The sequence below is a fragment of the Loxodonta africana genome, chromosome 9, assembly GCF_030014295.1.
Source record: "Loxodonta africana isolate mLoxAfr1 chromosome 9, mLoxAfr1.hap2, whole genome shotgun sequence".
Taxonomy (NCBI): Eukaryota; Metazoa; Chordata; class Mammalia; order Proboscidea; family Elephantidae; genus Loxodonta; species Loxodonta africana.
In genome coordinates this window covers 87,334,741-87,355,148 of record NC_087350.1, presented here as the reverse complement: position 1 = coordinate 87,355,148, position 20,408 = coordinate 87,334,741, and positions in this window count along the sequence as shown.

Here is a 20,408-nt window from a genome sequence, read left to right as displayed (position 1 = left end):
CTTAACAGAAATGTGACTTTCTAGAGATGGCAGTGTTGTTCGGCTACCTTCTTACTGTTACTTGTACTTCCTGTGCTACTACCAACTTTATCGGCAATGATACAAGGAAATTATATTTCTTGCTTCCACACTTCTTAGCAATGGGGTAAGTACATCACAGAAATCATAAATTGGAGAATAACTTGGAAAGCACTGTAATGGCCTTCCTGAAGATCATTTGGAGAGGTTTAGGATGTAAGGTATAAGGCAGTGGTTTTGGATCAGAGACAGTGTCTGTCACTATTGTGTTAATAATTAATGGTGTTTCGTGGCCAAAGTGAATCTCATTAAATTTCTTTCACCAGTTCTATAGCATTGCCAGATAGTATAATGTGGTTGTTTACTTTTTACAATGTCTTTTCTCCATAGGATTCTTCAAATATTCTGGGGAAAAAAAAAAAAAAAGCAATGGCATTCTCTGAAGTTTAATAAAACACAAATTAAAGAAAAATGAATTCTAGAATTAACAGGCCATTGACCCATTAGAATGATATCCTACACTCCAGAGCAAAGTACATTTTGATCCATCTTTTCTCTAATGGTTGGTTTGGTTGCACCCTAGACTGCAAATTTTATCTCTAATGCAGAGAACTTCCTAGTATTAATTCTTTATTATTCTCTTTCATGTCAAATCCGAAATAGGAAGAAAAAGTACTTCAGGGATAATAGCTACTGTCATGGATTGAATTATGTCCCCCCTCCCCCAAATGTGTGTATCAACTTGGCTAGGCCATGATTACCAGTATTGTCTGGTTGTCCTCCATTTTGTGATTGTAATTTTATGTCGAGAGGGTTAGGGTGGGATTGTAACACGACCCTCACTCAGGTCACCTCCTCTATCCAAGATAAAGGGAGTTTTCCTGGGGTGTGGCGTGCACCACCTTTTATCTCTTAAGAGATAAAAGGAAAGGGAAGCAAGCAGAGAGTTGGGGACCTCATACCACCAAGAAAGCAATACCAGGAGCAGAGAATGTCCTTTGGACCCGGGTGCCTGCGCCTGAGAAGCTCCTCCAAAATGGGAAGACTGAAGACAAGGACCTTCCTCTGGAGCCGACAGAGAGACAAAGCCTTCACCTGAAGCCGATGCCCTGAATTTGGACTTATAACCTGCTAGACTGTGAGAAAATAAATGTCTCTTTGTTAAAGCCATCCGCTTGTGTTATTTCTATTAGGACAGCACTAGATGACTAAGTCAGCTACCCTCATCCCTTTTAACAATGTCTATTCTTCCCTTTCCTCAAGCATTCCTGGCTTACGTCTTTTGAGCCAGAGTTTCTGGATTTTCAACACTTCTATTAGTTAATACATTCATAGCTTTCAAATATTCAATAGATACTAAATATAGAGTTAAATATTTGGAGTACCTTAGAATCTAAAGTTGTCATTTTCAGATATGGAAATAAAAAACCCAAAAAGCCAAACCCACTGCCGTCGAGTCGATTCCGACTCATAGCGACCCTATAGGACAGAGTAGAACTGCCCCGTAGAGTTTCCAAGGAGCACCTGGCGGATTTAACTGCCAACCTCTTGGTTAGCAGTCGTAGCACTTAACCACTACGCCACCAGGGTTTCCATGGAAATAAAGACTCTTGCTAAAATGATTTGGCCAGAGTGAGATAGATCCTGTCAAATTTGATACCATTTTGATGTACTTTTTACTACAGCATTTATTCAAGGTCAGTAACAACTATATTATAATAATATTTTTTTGTATGCGATGTTGTTGTTGTTAGCTGCCATCAAGTCGGCCACAGACTCATGGTGACCCTATGTAAAAAGAAACTAAATGCTGCCCAGTCCTGTGCCATCCCGTGTTTGATTTCAGGTCAGACCATTGTGATCCACAGGGTTTTTGTTGGCTAATTTTTGGAGGTAGATCACCAGGCCTTTCTTTCTTTATTTTATTTTAAAAAAATTTTTATTGTGCTTTAAGTGAAAGTTTACAAATCAAGTCAGTCTCTCACACAAAAACTTATATACACCTTGCTACATACTCCCAATTGCTCTCTCTCTAATGACACAGCCTGCTCCCTCCCTCCACTCTCTTTTCGTGTCCCTTTCGCCAGCTTCTAACCCCCTCCACCCTCTCATCTCCCCTCCAGGCAGGAGATGCCAACATAGTCTCAAGCGTCCACCTGATCCAAGCAGCTCACTCCTCACCAGCATCCTATCCAACCCATTGTCCAGTCCAATCCGTGTCTGAAGAGCTGGCTTTCACCAGGCCTTTCTTCATAGTCTTTCTTAGTTTCAAACGTCTGCTGAAACCTGTGCAGCAGAATAGCAACGTGCAAGCCTTCACTGACAGAAAGGTGGTGGCCACACATGATGTGCTCTGGCCAGGAATTGAAGCCAGGTCTCCCGCATGGAAGGTGAGAATTCTACCACTGAACCACCAACGCCTCATGTATGAGCTTAAGGTGTGTTTAAAATCAATATCCAAAGATTACTTCTGGAAGGCTCATCATTGCCACTTTTCAGGATCTGTTCTCAAATACCCTTTTGACAAGTTCACATTCTTCCTTATGCGTTCCCAGGAATATAAAGGCTGGTGCAGAAAAATCAAGAGTCTTAAGTAATCCACAGTATCATAGAGAAATCATGCTGAACAGCTACCTTGCTTACATTTTTCTTTTAATTTTAAAGGGACCAATTTTAGAAGAGATTAGTGCTTTGTGGATCAAAGAGCTTTGGGCTGAAGTTGTAGCCAAAGAAGAAGCTAGAGATAAGGAAAGAGAAGAAAGATGTAAACAGACCAAACAAAGCAATAAAAAAGAAAATGTGAAAACTGGTGTGTACTAAGGATCAGAGCACAGGAGAGAAGAGAACAGACGTGATAAGAAATACATATGTTATTAAAAACAAGCAATTTTATTTGAAAAATTTTATTTGTAAAATAAGCTAAGAAAGCTGAAAATGGTAGTTCTATAGATAATATAATTTTTTTATAGATAATATACAGGAAGATTTTTTTTATAGATAATATATAGGAAGATATTTATTTCTTATTTTAAATTCAATTGTTCAAAAAACATCCACACGAACCAGCTTTTCAATTGTGGCATCTGTTCTCTCAAAGAAAATAATAGCTTTAAAATGTTTCAGGTATGTGTTACCTTTCAATGTAGGTGTGCCTATAAAATGAAGACATTTCCAAATTCCAGATGAAAAAAATTTTGAAAACCCATTTATTATAACCCAATTTTAAAAAAGTAGGCAATTTTTTAAAAGTCTGAAAAAAATGCTGTACAAATGATGGTATAAAGAAAGTCCATAAATAATGAGACAACATTGTACATATATCAGAATGGCAAAAATTAAAGAAATCCACATTACTAAGTGTTGATAAGAATAAGGAGGAACTGGAATTCTTGTACACTGGTGGCAGGGATGTAAAATGTTACTACCAATTCAGAAAATGCTTGGTACTTTTTTCTAAAGTTAAACATACACCTTCTATATGATCTAGCCATTTTACTCCTAGGTTTTTACCCAAGACAGGATGAAACATATGTCCATATAAAAAATTGCACATAAATGATCACAGTAGCTCTATTTGAAGTAGCCAGGTGCTGGATACGTTGAAATGTCAATCAGTATCTGACTGAATAAACAAACTGGCATATCTATAAAAATAAGTACTGTTCAACAATAAAAGGGAGGAAATTACTAGTACAGATTAAAACATGGATGAATTTTAAAATAATTATGCTGAATGAAACAGGTCAAGCAAAAAGAGAACAGAATGTGTGAATAAAATACTAGAAACAAAATGCAAGTTTCCCTATAGAAAATGCTAGAAAACTGATCATTTTGCCTCTGTACAGAGGGTGATCATGGAGGAAAGGGAGGGAGGGATTAAACAAAAATAAGTGACGATATTGGGGAGTGATAGATAAGTTTATTATCGTGATTGGGACAATGATTTTTTGGGCATAAACAAATGTCAAAACTATCAATTGTATACTTCGAATATTTGCAATTATACCTCAATGAAGATAAAAAAATGATGTGGGGAGAAAATCATTCAAAACTTAACCCCTGCATGCAAGGTCTTTGCAATATTATTGTAGAAAAATACACATTAATGAAAAAATAGAGAAAAATGATAATATTACATACAAATATATTCATACATATACACATGAGGGAATTAGCAATGAAAAGTAAATGAGAAAATTTTGAGTAAAGCCTTAAAGGACAATGTAAAAGTAGGACAAAATGCAGACAGAACGGCAGAGAGAAAGAAAAATAAAAACCAAACCTGTTGCTGTCAAGTAGATTCCTACTCATAGCCAACCTATAGGACAAGTAGAACTCCCCCACAGGGTTTCTAAGGAGTGGCTGGTGGTTTTGAACTGCTGATCTTTTGGTTAGCAGCCAAGATCCCAACCACTGTGCCACCAGGACTCTGAGAAGGAGAGAAGGAAATAGGAATAAACAAATTTGATTAGCACCATACTTCATTGTGAATTTAAAAGAAGCAAAGCAATTTCATTAGCCTTTTATTTGTTTTATTGGAATTCGGTTGGTGAATATTGTAACTACAGCCCACGCAATGTCAAATAATACTGCTTTTTTGGTCTCTAGAGTTCAGGCTGTTTTAATTGCACATTGGAAAACAAATATGTTTATCCTTTGCAGTGTGTAGTAGTGCTTAAATGGAGTGGAAGGGAACACCTGGGGGTCATAAAATGAGAGACATAACTACAGAAAATTAATCAACTGTCATTTTTCATTATCATAAGACTGCATTTCACAATAAGGGGAGGATTTGTGCTCATTTGGACATTGAGATTAAAATGTGTTAAGTACATTATAGTATTGCTGTCATGCTAAAACTTCCTTTATTGAAAAAAAAAAAAAAGTACTGAGAATACTGAGGAAGAAAGTAAGAATGGGACAGAAGTCAGTTTGTAAACATTGCTTTTTCTCTGCTAGTGAATATTTTAATCTAGTTGTGGCAATTAAATGTTAATGATGGAAATGATTCCTAGGTTATTTTTTGTATTGTACTGATTTGTATCATATAGTATTGTGCTATATTATCTTATACTACCCCCATGCATCTGCCAGTTTGTCTTACTGTGGGGGCTTGTGTGTTGCTGTGATGCTGGAAGGTATGCCACCGATATTCAAATACCAGCAGGGTCACCAATGATGGAGAGATTTCAGCTGAGCTTCCAGACTAAGACAGACTAGGAAGAAGGACCTGGCGGTCTACTTCAGCAAAAAAGTAGCCAGTGAAAACATGATGAATAGCAGCAGAACATTGTCTGATAGAGTGCCAGAAGATGAGCCACTGAGGTAAAAAGGCATTCAGGAGACAACTAGGGAAGAGCTGCCTCCTCAAAGTAGAGTCGACCTTAATGACATGGATGGAGTCAAGCTTTTGAGACCTTCACTTGCTGATGTGGCACCACTCAAAATGGGAAGAAACAGTTGCTAATACCCATTAAAAACAGAAACAAAGAATGTACAAAGTATGAATGTAGGAAAATTGGAAACCGTCAAAAATGAGATGGAATTCATAAACATTGATATCCTAGACATTAATGAACTGAAATGCACTGGTATTGGCCATTTTGAACTGGACAATCATATGGTCTGCTATGCCGGGAATGACAACTTGAAGAGGAATGGTGTTGCATTCATTGTCAAAAAAGACCATTTGAAGATCTATCCTGCAGTACAATGCTGTTAGTGATAGGATAATAGCCATATGCCTACAAAGAAGACCAGTTAATATGGTCATTGTTCAAATTTACACACCAACCACTAAGGCCAAAGATGAAGAAATTAAAGATTCTTACCAACTTTTGCAGTCCGAAATTGATCAAACATGCAACCAGGGTGCATTGATAGTTACTGGTAATTAAAATGAAAAAGTTGGAAACAAAGGGGGACTACTAGTTGGAAAATGTGGCCTTGGTGATAGAAATGATGCCAGAGATCTCATGGTAGAATTTTGCAAGACCAACAACTCCTTCATTGCAAATACTTTTTTCAACAACATAAATGGCAAATATACACATGGACCTCAACGGATGGAATATTCAGGAATTAAATTGACTACATCTGTGGAAAGAGATGATGGAAAAGCTCAATATCATCAGTCAGAACAAGGCCAAGGTCCTGTTGTGGAATAGACCGTCAATTACTCATATGCAAGTTCAAGCTGAAGCTGAAGAAAATTAGAACATGTCCACGAGAGCTAAAGTACAACCTTGAATATATCCGACCTGAATTTAGAGATCATCTCAAGAATAGAAATGACATATTGGAAACAAATGGCCAAAGACCAGATGAGTTGTGGATTGACATCAATGGCATCATACATGAAGAAAGCAAGAGGGGTCATTTAAAAGACAGCAAAGAAAGAAAGGATCAAAACTGATGTCAGAAAAGAGTCTGAAACTTGCTCTTGAACATTGACTAGCTAAAGTAAACGGAAGAAATTATGAAGTAAAAGAGATGAACAGAAGATTCCAAAGGGGGGCTCAAGAAGACAAAATAAAGTATTATAATGACATGTGCAAAGTCCTAGTGTTAGAAAACCAAAAAGGAAGAACACACTTGGACTTTCTCAGGCTGAAAGAACTGAAGGAAATATTTAAGCCTCAAGTTGTAATAGTTCAGGATTCTATGGGTAAAATACTGAACAACACGGGAAGCACTGTACCAAAAAGAATTTGTTGAAGTTCAGTAATTTCAGGAGGTAGCATACGATCAAGAACTGAATGATACTAAAGGAAGAAGTCCAATCTGCATTAAGGACAGTGGCACAAAACAAGCCTCCGGGAACTGACAGAATACCAGTTGAGGTGTTTCAACAAGTGGAGGCAGAGCTAGAAGTACTCACTTGTCTTTGCCAAGATATTTGGAAGACAGCTACCTGGCCAACTGACTGGAAGAGATCCATATTTATGTCTATTCCCAAGAAAGGTAATCCAACTGAATGCAGAAAGTATCTAACAATGTCATTAATATCATATGCAAGTAAAATTTTGCTGAAGATCATTCAAAAGCAGTTGCAGCAGTACATTGACCGGGAATTGCCAGAAATTCAAGCTGGATTCAGAATAGGACATCAGACAAGGCATATCATTGCTGATGTCGGATCCTGGCTAAAAGAGAATACCAGAAAGAAATTTACTTGTGTTTTATTGACTATACAAAGGCCTTCGACTGTGTGGATCGTATGAATAACATTACGAAGAATGAGAATTCCGGAGCACTTGATTGTGCCCATGAGGAACCTGCACATAGATGAAGAGGCAGTCATTCGAACAAAACAAGGGAATACTGCATGGTTTAAAGTCAGAAAATGTGTGCGTCAGGGTCGTACCCTTTCGCCGTACCTATTCAATCTGTATGCTGAGCAAATAACCTGAGAAGCTGGACTATATGAAGAAGAACAGGGCATCAGGATTGGAGGAAGACTCAGTAACAACCTGCGTTATGCAGATAACACAGCCTTGCTTGCTGGAAGTGAAGAGGTCTTGAAGCACTTACTAATGAAGATCAAAGACCACAGCCTTCAGTACGGATTACATCTCAATATAAGGAAAACAAAAATCCTCACAAATGAGCCAATAAGTAACATCATGATAAACTGAGAAAAGATTGAGGTTGTCACAGATTTCATTTTACTTGGATCCACAATCCGCACCCATGGAAGCAGTAGTCAAGAAATCAAATGATTCATTGCATTGTACAAATCTACTGCGAAAGACCTCTTTAAATTGTTAAAAAGTAAAGATACTACTTTAAAGACTAAAGTTCACTTCATCCAAGACATGATGTTCTCAATCGCCTCATATGCATGTGAGAGCTGGGCAATGAAAAAGGAAGACTGAAGAAGAAGAATTGATGCCTTTGAATCATGGCGTTGGTGAAGAACATTAAATATGCCATGGACTGCCAAAAGAATGAACAAATCTCTTGGAAGAAGTACAGCCAGAATGCTCCTTAGAAGCGAGGATGGCTAGACTTTGTCTTACATACTTGGGGCATTTTATAGGAGGGATCAGTTCCTGTAGAAGGAATCATGCTTAGTGAAGTACAGGGTGAGCAAAAAGAGGAAGACCGTCAATGAAATGGATTGATACACCGGCTGCAACAATGGGCTCAAGCATAACGAAGATTGTGAGGATGGCACCAGAATGGGCAATGTTTCATTCTGATGTACATAGGGTTGCTATGAATCAGAACCAACTCGATGGGACCTAACAACAACATTCTACATTATGTTATATTATGTTATGTTATATTAAATTGTATCACATTATTTTATATTTATTATAAATTCCCTGGGTGGTATAAACGATTACATCTCTCTGCTGCTAACTGAAAGTTTGGAGGTTCATGTCTACCCAGAGATGTGTCAGAAGAAAGGCCTGATGATTTACTTCTGAAAAATCAGTCATTGAAAACCCTATGGAGAACAGTTCTACTCTGATACACATGAGGTCACCATGAGTCAGATTGATTTGATAGCAACTGGTGGGTATTGTACTATATCCCTTTACCTAAAATATTCTCTCTGAAGCCTTTGTTTCTGAATTCCCCCACACCCCCCTTCCCAGCTTCCTTTGCCTGTTTATATCCTTTCCAGTTTTTAAGACTCAGCATAAGCATTATCTCCTCTGAGAACTGTCCCATACTGCCAGGCTGACTTTAGTACTTCTTCTGTTTGTTAAATATGGCATCTCCTATTCACTATACGATGGCATTTAATCCATTATAGTGATTTTCTGTTATCTCTGATGATCTGTGATCTCTTCTGTCTACTCTACTGGGCTAGCTCTCCCCATTTATTTGTAGTTATGTACTTCATCTGTTTGCCTGCTTTGATATGATATATGGCATCACCTCAAATATATTAATTCATATTTAGGTCCCATCCCTACTTCAGACCCCAATTCAAATTCCCATTCTCTTATACAACAATAACCTCTATCCAACAATTTCTACTTTACAGAGTCTCCTCTGATAGGTATATCCTGTAACACTGCATCCTTGCATATTTAACTGTTTTTGTGCACTGTCTTTTCTTCTAGGTTGAACTGAGAAGATTTTCCAAATATGTGGTATATTTGATTAGTTAATTGCCAATCACAGGATGATCTGGCATGCCGTAACTTTCAAGCAGGATTGTGTCGAAGCTATGCATTAAAAACTGTTATCTAGAGTGATGTTGTTGCTCTTGCTTTTAGTGCACTTTTATTATGTATTGTATTATACTTTTATGTACAGAAGAGTTTTATATAGACAATGCTATACTGTTAACATTTAACTTAATCATCACAGCCAGCATTACTCTTGCCTCACACCCTGGCATTAGTTACTGCCATATGTACATCATCAATGCACAGAATAGTCAGATAGTAGATTTTTTACTATTGTCATGAATGGGAAATGTTTGATAATGAGATAGTCAATAAGTAAGGACTAGGTGTAATATGGAGCTCTGCTGGCACAGTGGTTACGTGAAGAGAGAAGGATGTTATAGGGTGAGCTATTTTTTATTTGTTCTTTCGGAGATTTTTTGATAAAATCATATTTAGCCAAAAAAGGAAGACAAAGAATTTATGAACCATGAGGAAAGAGATTTCCAGGCAAAAGGAACAGCAAATGTAAAGACACTTACAAAAATCATGTTCTTGGCATTTTTACAGAACAAGGAGATGAAATGGGCAATGGCAAGTGAAGGTAAGAGCTGACTTAGAGCCCACTAGGGAGATTGTGTAGGACCTCTGGCTGCTGGCTTTGAGAATCCATTGTAGTGGGATGAGAGTAGAAGCAGGGAGAGCAGTTAGAAGAAGGTCATGGGATAACCCACGGGAAACAAGACACACAGATTCTGAAAAAATATTTTGAAAAAATATGAATAAATTTTGAAAAAAAGTGTTGATAGTATTGCATGTGGAAAGTGGGAAAAAAACAACACGTAAGGATTATTGTTATTTTCCTTTTATTCCTTAAAATACATACTTAACTATTCTTAAAGGAGGGATAAAGATTTAGAGGCAAGGAAATATCAAGGCTGTTGTAGTTTGGCAGCCTGGGTCCCATGACTGGTAGCTTCTGGAGTACAAAGGACAGATTTTCTCACTGCAACACTGTATAATTCTAAAGAGTCCACCTGGCTTCAGAACCCATCTCTCCCAATATTCAATTAGCTGAGGCTTTTGTTGAGACTATATTGTAGCCCAATTTCTTCTGCCCAACCTTGTTCCCTTCCTTTTCTTCTGCAGTGATGTTCCCAAGAACAGTCTATAAAAAATTTCCTATAATTTGTTTTACAGCTCACTGTCTGTTTTCTGGGGAACCTAACCTTCAAGAGAGTCCAGAATAATCTGAATCTATATCCCTTGTCACTTAGCAGGAGATTCATAGATCGAGCATGACTAATTGGCCAAATGACTAGACAAATGGTCACAATTTGCTGACAAAAGATTTTTTTTTTAAGTGTAGGTATGGGGGCAGCAAGTGCCAAAGAGGGAAAGGGAATGGTTTTGATAAGGAACAAGTCTGTTCAGATGAGGCCACCTCTGGTAGGCAAAAAATGAACCCCAAAGATGTCTCCAGTCCTAATCCACAGAACCTGTGAATATGTTACCTAACGTGGCAAAAGCAACTTTGTAGATCTAATTAAGGTTAAGGACCTTGAGATGGAGAAATTATCCTAGATTTTGCAGGTAGGCCTAAACTAATCATTCAAATGCTTGAAAGCAGAGAAGCTTTTCTAGCTGTCTTCCTCAGCCGTGACTATGAAAGAATGGTCAGAAAGATGCAGTGTTGCTGGATTTAAGGTGGCAGGAGAGAGCTAAGAGCCCAGAAATGTAGGTGACCATTAGAAGCTAAAAAAGGCAAGGAAATTGATTCTCCTAGAGCCTCCAGAAAGAAGCACAGTGAGACCTGTGGTAGAGTTCTCACCTATAGAACTGTAAGATAATACACTTGTGTTGCCTTAAGCCACTAAGTTTGTGGTAATTTGTTGCAACATCAGTAGAAGACTAATACACCATCTTTAAACTATCACCCACTATTATGTTTGAGACACCAGTGAAAAGAACCAAATAGTTGGATATGACAATTGAAAGGATGGTGATGAACAAAGGGATGTTGATATGATTCCTCCTTAAGGGGTATTTTCTTTATAATATTTTGGATAGAAAAAAAAATCCAGATATATAGAAATGTAAATTAATGTTTTTGTAGGTAATCTTAAATTCAAAGCCCTACATTTATATTACAAATGTTCTATCTTGCATCAAATCTAAAATTATACCAAAGAAATCTGGGGTGCTTCTTTGTAGGAACAAATAATTTATATTCACTTCCATTATTTTATATATATTTTTTGGTATATGGAGCATGTGTTGGTTTATCTTGTTCTTTCCATAGTAATAGGTACTGCATTGACTGTAATTATAAAGCTTTCTTCTTCTTGACTGTTTTTCTTTTCACTGAATTCAAAAGAAATTGGTTCTTTTATCTCATCTGATTTGACTGAGGTACTTACATGGTAAAAATGCTGACAGACCAATTCTCCAGAAAGAACAATGTCATACTTTTTGGGGTGGTGGTGGTGAAAAGTGTCCCTGGAGAGTGGGGGTTTTACTGTTGCACAATTAGTTGTTCTGATGTAACTGAATAGGCAGAAAAAGCAATTCACTTTTGGACAGTTACAAAATTTGTACATAAATTGAGGTTGCTAAAAATATTTTGTACAGGCACTGAGAAGAGTTTGTAAAAAAGTTTTAACACCATCATCTAAATAGAAATGTAGATTAAGCATTGTATTTGTCATCCGTAGAGGGGTAAACAAAATGACATGTCTCTAAAATATGCTACTGAGAGGAGAATGTTCAAAGTTTCAAAGTTAAGTGAAATTTCTTTTCATCTATTTTCTAATTTCTTGATGTCCCATGGGCCATACTCAGCTACATTTTTTTTTCTGTGACTGTTCATGTTGATCTTTTCCTTGTTTTTCTTTTTTAGCTATATGCCATAAGACCTGAGTAATTTTTTTTTTCAAATGTAGAGAATATACAGGGAGTCAATTTACTGAACAAACACACACACCCAGTTTTTGATTGATAGTTTGGCTAGACGTAGAATTTGTAGAACAAAATAATTTTCTCAGAATTTGGAAGGAAATTCCATGTTATCTTTTATCATCTGTGTTGTTGATTAAAAGTCATACCAATAACTTGTATTCTTTTGTGGGTGATTGATTTTGTCTTCCTTGAAGTATTATGGAGTTCTGAAATACCTAGGTACATATCATTTTTCATTTCTTCTGCTTTGAATGAGACTGTATTTGAACATTCTGGAAGCATTAAATTGTTAAGACTTTTTATATCAGGAAAAATGCTCTTCGATCACATCATTAATAATTTTTTCATTCTGTCTTTCTAAACCTCCTATTAGGTGTATTGATGTTCATATCCCTTAATATTACACTTATATTTCTCATAGTTTTCCCATTACTTTGGATCGCAGGAATTCTCCCCCAACCGTATCTGTGATTACTAATTTGGGATATAACTGCATTCATTCTATTATTCAGCCCTTCTATTAAAGTTTTATTTTTGCAATCATATTTTTAATTTCCAGTGAGTCTTTATTTTGCTCTTTACTCTTGTTTCATAGAGACAATAACTATAACTATTCACATCTTTCTGTGAATGCTGAATAGACTTTTAAAATTTCTTTAAATTATCTTATCCCGCCTGAGTCAGTTCTTCTGTTTGCACAACTTGTTTCTTCTCTTCCAAACAGTCGTTTTTTTGTTTTGTTTCTAAACTGTCAAATGATCATAGTTGTTCATTCATATTTTTGAATAAGGAGATGAAATGGGCAATGGCAAGTGAAGATAAGAGCTGACTCAGAGCCCACCAATAGAAGAGGCTGGTATGTGTTTTCTCTGCAAGTGTGTAGGGCTGTATTTCCAGTAGCCACCACTGGATGAGCATAAGCTGCATGTTCCATTGAAGTGGGGCTTTGTGTAAGTTTGCAGGACATGCCAACTAGCAGGTTTTGCCATAATGTGTTTTCTAAAAGACAAGTGGGTCACTCACCAGTTTCCTAAATAGGCAGTGTGTAGTACTTCAGTAAATTTCTTTTATGGTCAAAACCTTTTTCCCTCTTTGTTAATTTGGAAGTCCAGCTGTGCTCTCTTTTTCCTCTGATCCAAATAACTGCAGAAGAGATCTTCCTTAGGGCAGAATTTTTATGCTTCCTTTATTAAAAAAGAAAATATATATATATCATGTGGGTGTAAGGTTGGCCCAGCTTTTAAGAATAGGATCTTTTGACTTAGAACTTGGTATATCATGGAAACTTCTTTTCTTTTTGCTTCAGTTTGTGTTGTGTGTTTTGAGCTGTGATACTTTGATTTACTTTTAATCTAATCATATTCACATTCAACATTCCAGAAATTCTTTAATTTTCTGGCTCACTAGTGGCACCTTTTCATATTATAAAGATATATTCTATCATGGGAGAGAAGTTTCAATATGCCAGCATATAATCTGCACAGCAACTCTATAAGTAAATTTTTTTTAAAACCCTTTTCTTTTAGTGAAGAAACTGAGAGCAAGATAAGTGACTGTATCACATAGTTTTTGTATGATGGAGCTATGATTTGACCTTGGGTCCCCAGACTCCATGTCCAAATCTATTGTGACTACCCAGGGACTGTCCTCCTTTCCATTCTATTCATTGAGTTCATCAAAACATATTCTAAATACCTACATGTGACAATACTGTAGAAGCTATGGAAAATACAGAGATAGCTAAGACAAAGATCCTAACTTCAATAGATTTATAGTTTTGTATGTAAATTTAAGAAAGAAGGAAAATAGGGGGAAACAGACAATTTTCTTATTATACAATTTTTCCTAAGATTGTTCTGATACAGGAAAATTAAAAAACAAATAAATATAAATGGAAAGAACATTCACTATGAATGCTCTATATATGCTGGAGGAACTAATGAGGGTGCCATGATTTCTTCTTCTTCTTTTGGCTCCATAAAATTTGTGTAATATTGAATATTTGAAGTAATATGCAAATGAAAGAAACCCATTCATATATACATTATAAGGATAAATCTAATTTTTACCTATCTCTTACTTGGCAGAATTAATTTCAGACAGAGACAAGCGGAATGACAAGTAGTGTTAGTAATAAATAAAATATATTAATATATATCTAGAAAAATCAATGACCTGCCTTAGCTGTCTATAGCTTGTCTGTATCAGTTTGAGTAAATAATATTTTGAAAGCTCCAAGAAATGTCAAGCCTAGAGATCACTTATCCCACTTAGTCCTAGAGAAACTGAAATCTTAAAGGCGTTCAAGACTTGCTCCAGGACGCACATAAATACAGAGGCATAGCCAAGCCTACATCATAAACTGCTTACTCTTAATCCCTTGTCTTAATGGGGTTGGAGGATGAGGAAGTCTTTTAATCACTTAATTCTGCAAATTTTCCTTGATGGTGTTTCTTTTGGCGTTAGCGGAATGCAGTACTCAGTCAATTACTATGATTCCTTTGAGAAACAACTTAGGAAAAGAGGGGATAAAATATGAAGCAAAGAGAACCGGTAGAGATTTTTCTTACGTGTAAACAAATTTGTTTCATTAAAAGCCCAGACACAAAAACCCAAACCAAACCCACTACCATAGAGTCTATCTCAACTCATAGCAACCCTATAGGAAACAGAAGAATTGTCCCAGAGGGCTTCCAAGGAGAGGCTGGTGAATTCAAACTACCAACCTTTTGGTTAGCAGACAAACTCTTAACCACTGCATTACCAGGGTTCCCCAAAAATGAAAACAAAACAAAACAAAAAAAACACGAAGACACCTGATAAAATCAATGAGGTTTGTTTGGCTCTTGACATCTATCATATTGAAAGAAATACTGCTGATATTTTCTTTCATCATCAGATTCTGCAGGGAATAGACACAGGTGGAGCATGGGCAGAGTTTTATTTTTTACCCATTCTATTTTAGTCCCAAATTAAAATAGGTGGCTTAGAAAACTGAGGTACCATTTTACACTGAAGATAAGTACCATTTTCCATGGAATATAATGCTGATAAAGGGAAAGAAAAATATTAAGAAATTCATTTATATTCACAGTAAGAGTTAAGGACATGAGGAAGGAAAAAAATTTTATCTTCTGCAATGTGGGAGGACTTTACCTATTGCGGATTCAAATTGCATTTCAGCAGAAAATTACCATTAGGCAAAAACAACAGGAATAATCATTGCAGACAAGATCCACTGAAGGATGCTAAAAGCGGCAGGTGAAAGTCTGAGAAAAAAGAGGATATTATCTTAGATAATATTTATTAACTATAAGATATTTATTAACTACTGTTTTTTTTTTTAATATAAAGCTAGTAATCCAGTCAACACCACCTTAACCAAGTTATCAAAGTTAACGTCACCAGTAATAAGACAAACCGACAATATGGACCCCTTGATAAGATGCACTGAGATGAACACATTGTCATTTCAGTGATATTTATGCCAAACATGCATAATCTCAGTCCTATCATGAGGAAATTTCAGGCAAAACCAAACTGAAGAACATCCTACCAAATAATTAACCAGTACTCTTTATGAGTGCCAAGGTCATTAAAATAAGGAAAAAATAAGAAACTGTTGCAGAATTGGAAGAGACTAAGAAAAAATAACAAATAAATGCAATGTGAGATCCTACACTGGATCTTGAATCAGAAAAAAAAAAAAAAAAAGACTGAAAAAAAAAACTGGTGTAAATTTGTATAAGATATGTAGTTTAATTAATAGCCTTGTACAAAGTTAATTTCCTGATATTCATAATTTTACTGTGGTATATAAAATGTTAATAGGGGAAGCTGGATGAGGGTATACAAGAACTTCTGCACTATTTTTGTAATTCTTCTGTAACTTAAAAATTATAACTTAAAATTAATTTCTGCATGAAAATACAGATTTTGAGCGAGCTCAGTTTCTTCACAAAACTTTCAAAATGGCACTGATAGAAAAAGACTAGCGTAAGGGGCAGATGTTTAGTTCTATCAGGAAACATTATAACTTACATGAGGAAAACAGAGTCTAGATGAAGGAGACATGGGAAGGCTTAAAGGCTTTCATATTCAGGAATATGTCTACTTTCTGTTCTTGATCACACATGAAAGGTAGTGTCCTTCAAAAATTAGATGTAGCATCAAGACATGGAGGCAGCATCGGGTAGGGCATGGAGAAAACATGATGTAAAGATGATGGGTTTCAAAGGCAGACTAATCGCTCAAAGGCAGACTAATCGCTTTTGACATCTTTAATCTTCTATTTGCTGAGACCAATTTAACCACACTTTTTTTTTTTAATAGAGATAACCATACTTATCATGCAGATTTGCCATATACAACTGAAACACAGTTAATAATCTAAAAATGTTCTTGTTGTTGTTAGTTGCCAACAGGTCAGTTCCAACTCATAGTGACCCTAGGTACAACAGAAGGAAACTCTGCTTGGTCCTGTGCCATCCTCACAATCGTTGTTATGCCTGATCCCACCATTACTGCCACTGTATCAATCCATCTTGTTGAAGGTCTTCTCTTTTTCGTTGACCCTCTACTTTACCAAGCATGATGTCCTTCTCCTCTACATGTCCAAAGTATGAGAGACAATGTCTTGCCATTCTCTCTTTTAATCAGCATTCTGGCTATGCCTCTTCCAAGAAAGATTTGTTTGTTCTTCTTGCAGTCCGTGATATATTCAATATTCTTTGCCAAAACCACAATTCAAAGGCATCGATTCTTCTAGCCTTCCCTATTCATTGTCCAGCTTTCACATGCATATGAGGTGATTGAAAACACCATGGCTTGGATCAGGTGCACCTTTGCCTTTGAAGTGACATCTTTGCTTTTTAACACTTTAAAGAGATCTTTTGCAGCAGATTTGCCCAATGCAATGCGCGCTCTGATTTCTTGACTGCTGCTTCCATGGGCATTGACTGTGGATCAATGAAATGAAAATGAAATCCTTGACAACTTCAATCTTTTCTCTGTTTATCATGCTGTTGCGTATTGGTCCAATTGTAAGGATTTTTGTTTTTTTTTATGTTGAAGTGTAATCCATGCTGAAGGCTGTAGTCTTTGATCTTCATCAGTGCTTCAAGCTGTCTTCACTTTCAGCGAGCAAGGTTGTGTTATCTGCATAATGCGGATTGTTAATAAGTCTTCCTCCAATCCTGATGTCCCATTCTTCTTCATATAGTCCAGCTTCTCTGATTATTTGCTCAACATTCAGATTGAGTAGGTATGGTGAAAGGATACAACCCTGACGCACACCTTTCCTGGCTTTAAACCACACAGTGTCTCCTTGTTCTTTTTGAAGAACTGCCTCTTGGTCTAAGTACAGGTTCTTCATGAGAACAATTAAGTGTTCTAGAATTCCCATTCTTAGCAATGCTATCCGTAATTTGTTATGATCCACACAGTCGAATCTTTGCATAGTCAAAACTCAGGAAAACATCTTTCTGGTATTCTCTGTTTTCAGCCAGGATCAACCTAATGTCAGCAATGATATCCCTTGTTCCACAGCCTCTGTTGAATCCAGCTTGAATTTCTGACACTTCCCTGTCAATGTACTGCTGAAACTGCTTTTGAATGATCTTCAACAAAATTTTACCTGTGCTTGATATGAATGATATTGTTCAATAATTTCCTCATTCTGTTGGATCACCTTTCTTTGGAATGGGTACAAATATGGATCTCTTCCATTCGGTAGGCCAGGTAGCTCTCTTCCAAATTTCTTGGTATAGATGATTGAGCACTTCCAGTGCTGCATCCATTTGTTGAAATGTCTCAATCGGAATTTGGTCAATTTCTGGAACCTTGTTTTCTCCAGTGCTTTCAGTGCAGCTTGGATCTCTTCCTTCAGTACCATCAGTTCTTGACCATATGCTACCTCCTGAAATGGTTGAATGTCAACCAATTCTTTTTGTTACAGTGACTGTGTATTCTTCCATCTTCTTTTGATGATTCCTGTGTCATTTAGTATTTTCCCCATAGAATACTTCAATATTGCAACTCGAGGCTTGAATTTTTTCTTTAGTTCTTTCAGCTTGAGAAATGCCAAGCATGTTCTTCCTTTTTGGTTTTCTATCTCCAGCTCTTTGCATGCACCATTATAATACTGTACTTTGGCATCTCCAGCTGCCCTTTGAAACCTTCTGTTCAACTCTTTTACTTCATCATTTCTTCCTTTTGCTTTAGGTACTCTGAAGAGCAACTTTCAGAGTCTCTTCTGACATCCAATTTGGTATTTTACTTCTTTCCTGTCTTTTTAATGACCTCTTGCTCTCTTCACATATGATGCCTTTGATGACATTCCACAACTTGTCTGGTCTTCTGTCATTAGTGTTCAATCCATTCTTGAGATGATCTGTAAAATCAGATGGGATACACTCAAAGTCATACTTTGGCTCTTGTGGCCTTTAATTTTCTTCAACTTCAGCTTGAATTTGCACATGAGCAATTGGTTGTCTGTTCCACAGTCAGCCCCGGCCTTGTTCTGACTGATGGTATTGAGCTTTTCCATCATCTTTTTCCACAGATGTAGTTGATTTCATTCCTGTGTATTGCATTTGGTGAGGTCCACTTGTATAAGTTGCCATTTATGTTGTTGAAAAAAGGTATTTGCAATGAATAAGTTATTGGTCTTGCAAAATTCTGTCATGCAATCTCCAATGTTGTTTTTATCACCAAGACCATATTTTCCAACTACCAACCCTTCTTTGTTTCCAACTTTCATATTCCAATCACCAGTAATTATCAATGCATCTTGATTGGATGTTTGATCAGTTTCAGATGGCAGAAGTTTGGAAAAACTCATTGATTTCTTCACCTTTGGCCTTAATGGTTGGTGGGTAAATTTGAATAATAGTCATATTAACTGGTCTTCCTTGTAGACATATGGATATTATGCTATCAGTTACAGCATTGTACTTCAGGACAAATCTTAAAATGTTCTTTTTGAGAATGAACGCAAAATACCATTCCTCTTCAATCTATCATTCCCAGCATAGTAGACCATATGATTGTCTGATTCAAAATGGCCAATACCAGTCCATTTCAGCTCACAAATGCCTAGGATATTGATGTTTATGTGTTCCATTTCATTTTCCAAATGGAATCTATAAGTAAGTGCTATAAATCCCATGTTCCCTTAAAGTAATATAAAAAAAAAAAATTTATTATATTTCTGATTAAACAAATATAATATCATTACATGAAGTTTAAACTAAGAGAAAACATGCATTTTCATTTACCAACTTGCATATTCTCTTAAAGTCTTACAATTATATCTTTTAACATGTTTGTGATATTAATTTAGAAGTTTTATCTTGCATTTCTGTCACATAGCGGTATGTGAAATTTATTACGTTGTTATAGTATATTTAATATGATAAATATTCACCTACTATTGAACATTTAAATTGATTCTAATTGGTTTTTAACTATTGTAAGACATGTTGGATTTAATAGTTTTACTTTTAGAAAAGATTGTGTGTTAACGGAGAAAATATTAAACTGACTCAAAGGCACCTAACAACAGCATTAACATTCATAGTTATTTTTTAATTTAATAGTTAAAAATTGACACTTTTCATATATATTTTTGTTATTTTACTCACTATATAAATATTTAAACACATTTGTCTTAAGTCATTGAATTTTAAAAACAGTATTACCAGAAGTACTTATCCATATGTGTAGCAGGAAACAAAATAAATTGTTATGATCTTTGTTCCCAATGTAGGACCACAAACCTGGTGAAGATAAATTTGTAATAACCATATATTAGATATAAGAAACATAAAATGTACTATGCAAGTGCTAGTACTCATGATTAGCTATTAATGTTGGCATGGTGTTATATGGAAGAATAACTTTGCCAGTGTTTCTATTTCCATTCTATAGCCTTTTTAGTGCAGGTGGATGTGGGGAAGAATGCAAAGTAGGCGGGGTCTTTAAAATTATTTGGGAAATTCCATCACAGTGTCTTCCATTTCCTTAGGTTGGTGCAATGCAAATTCTCTGTTTGTCCTGTAAATTTTGATTGGTGATGGCTTTGCTCGGCCTTGTGACCATCCATCTTGATCCTTCAGAATCCAATGCTGATTAAGGTAAAGAACAATATTAAGAGATACACTGAGCAGCAGATTTCTCGCTTATAGTTATTTACAGAGAATTTCAACTTTCCACCATACTCTGAATTCCAGTTTTATGTTCTCTGGATTTTTTGTACTTATATGGTCCCTGGAAACCTTGGTGGCGTAGTGGTTAAGTACTACA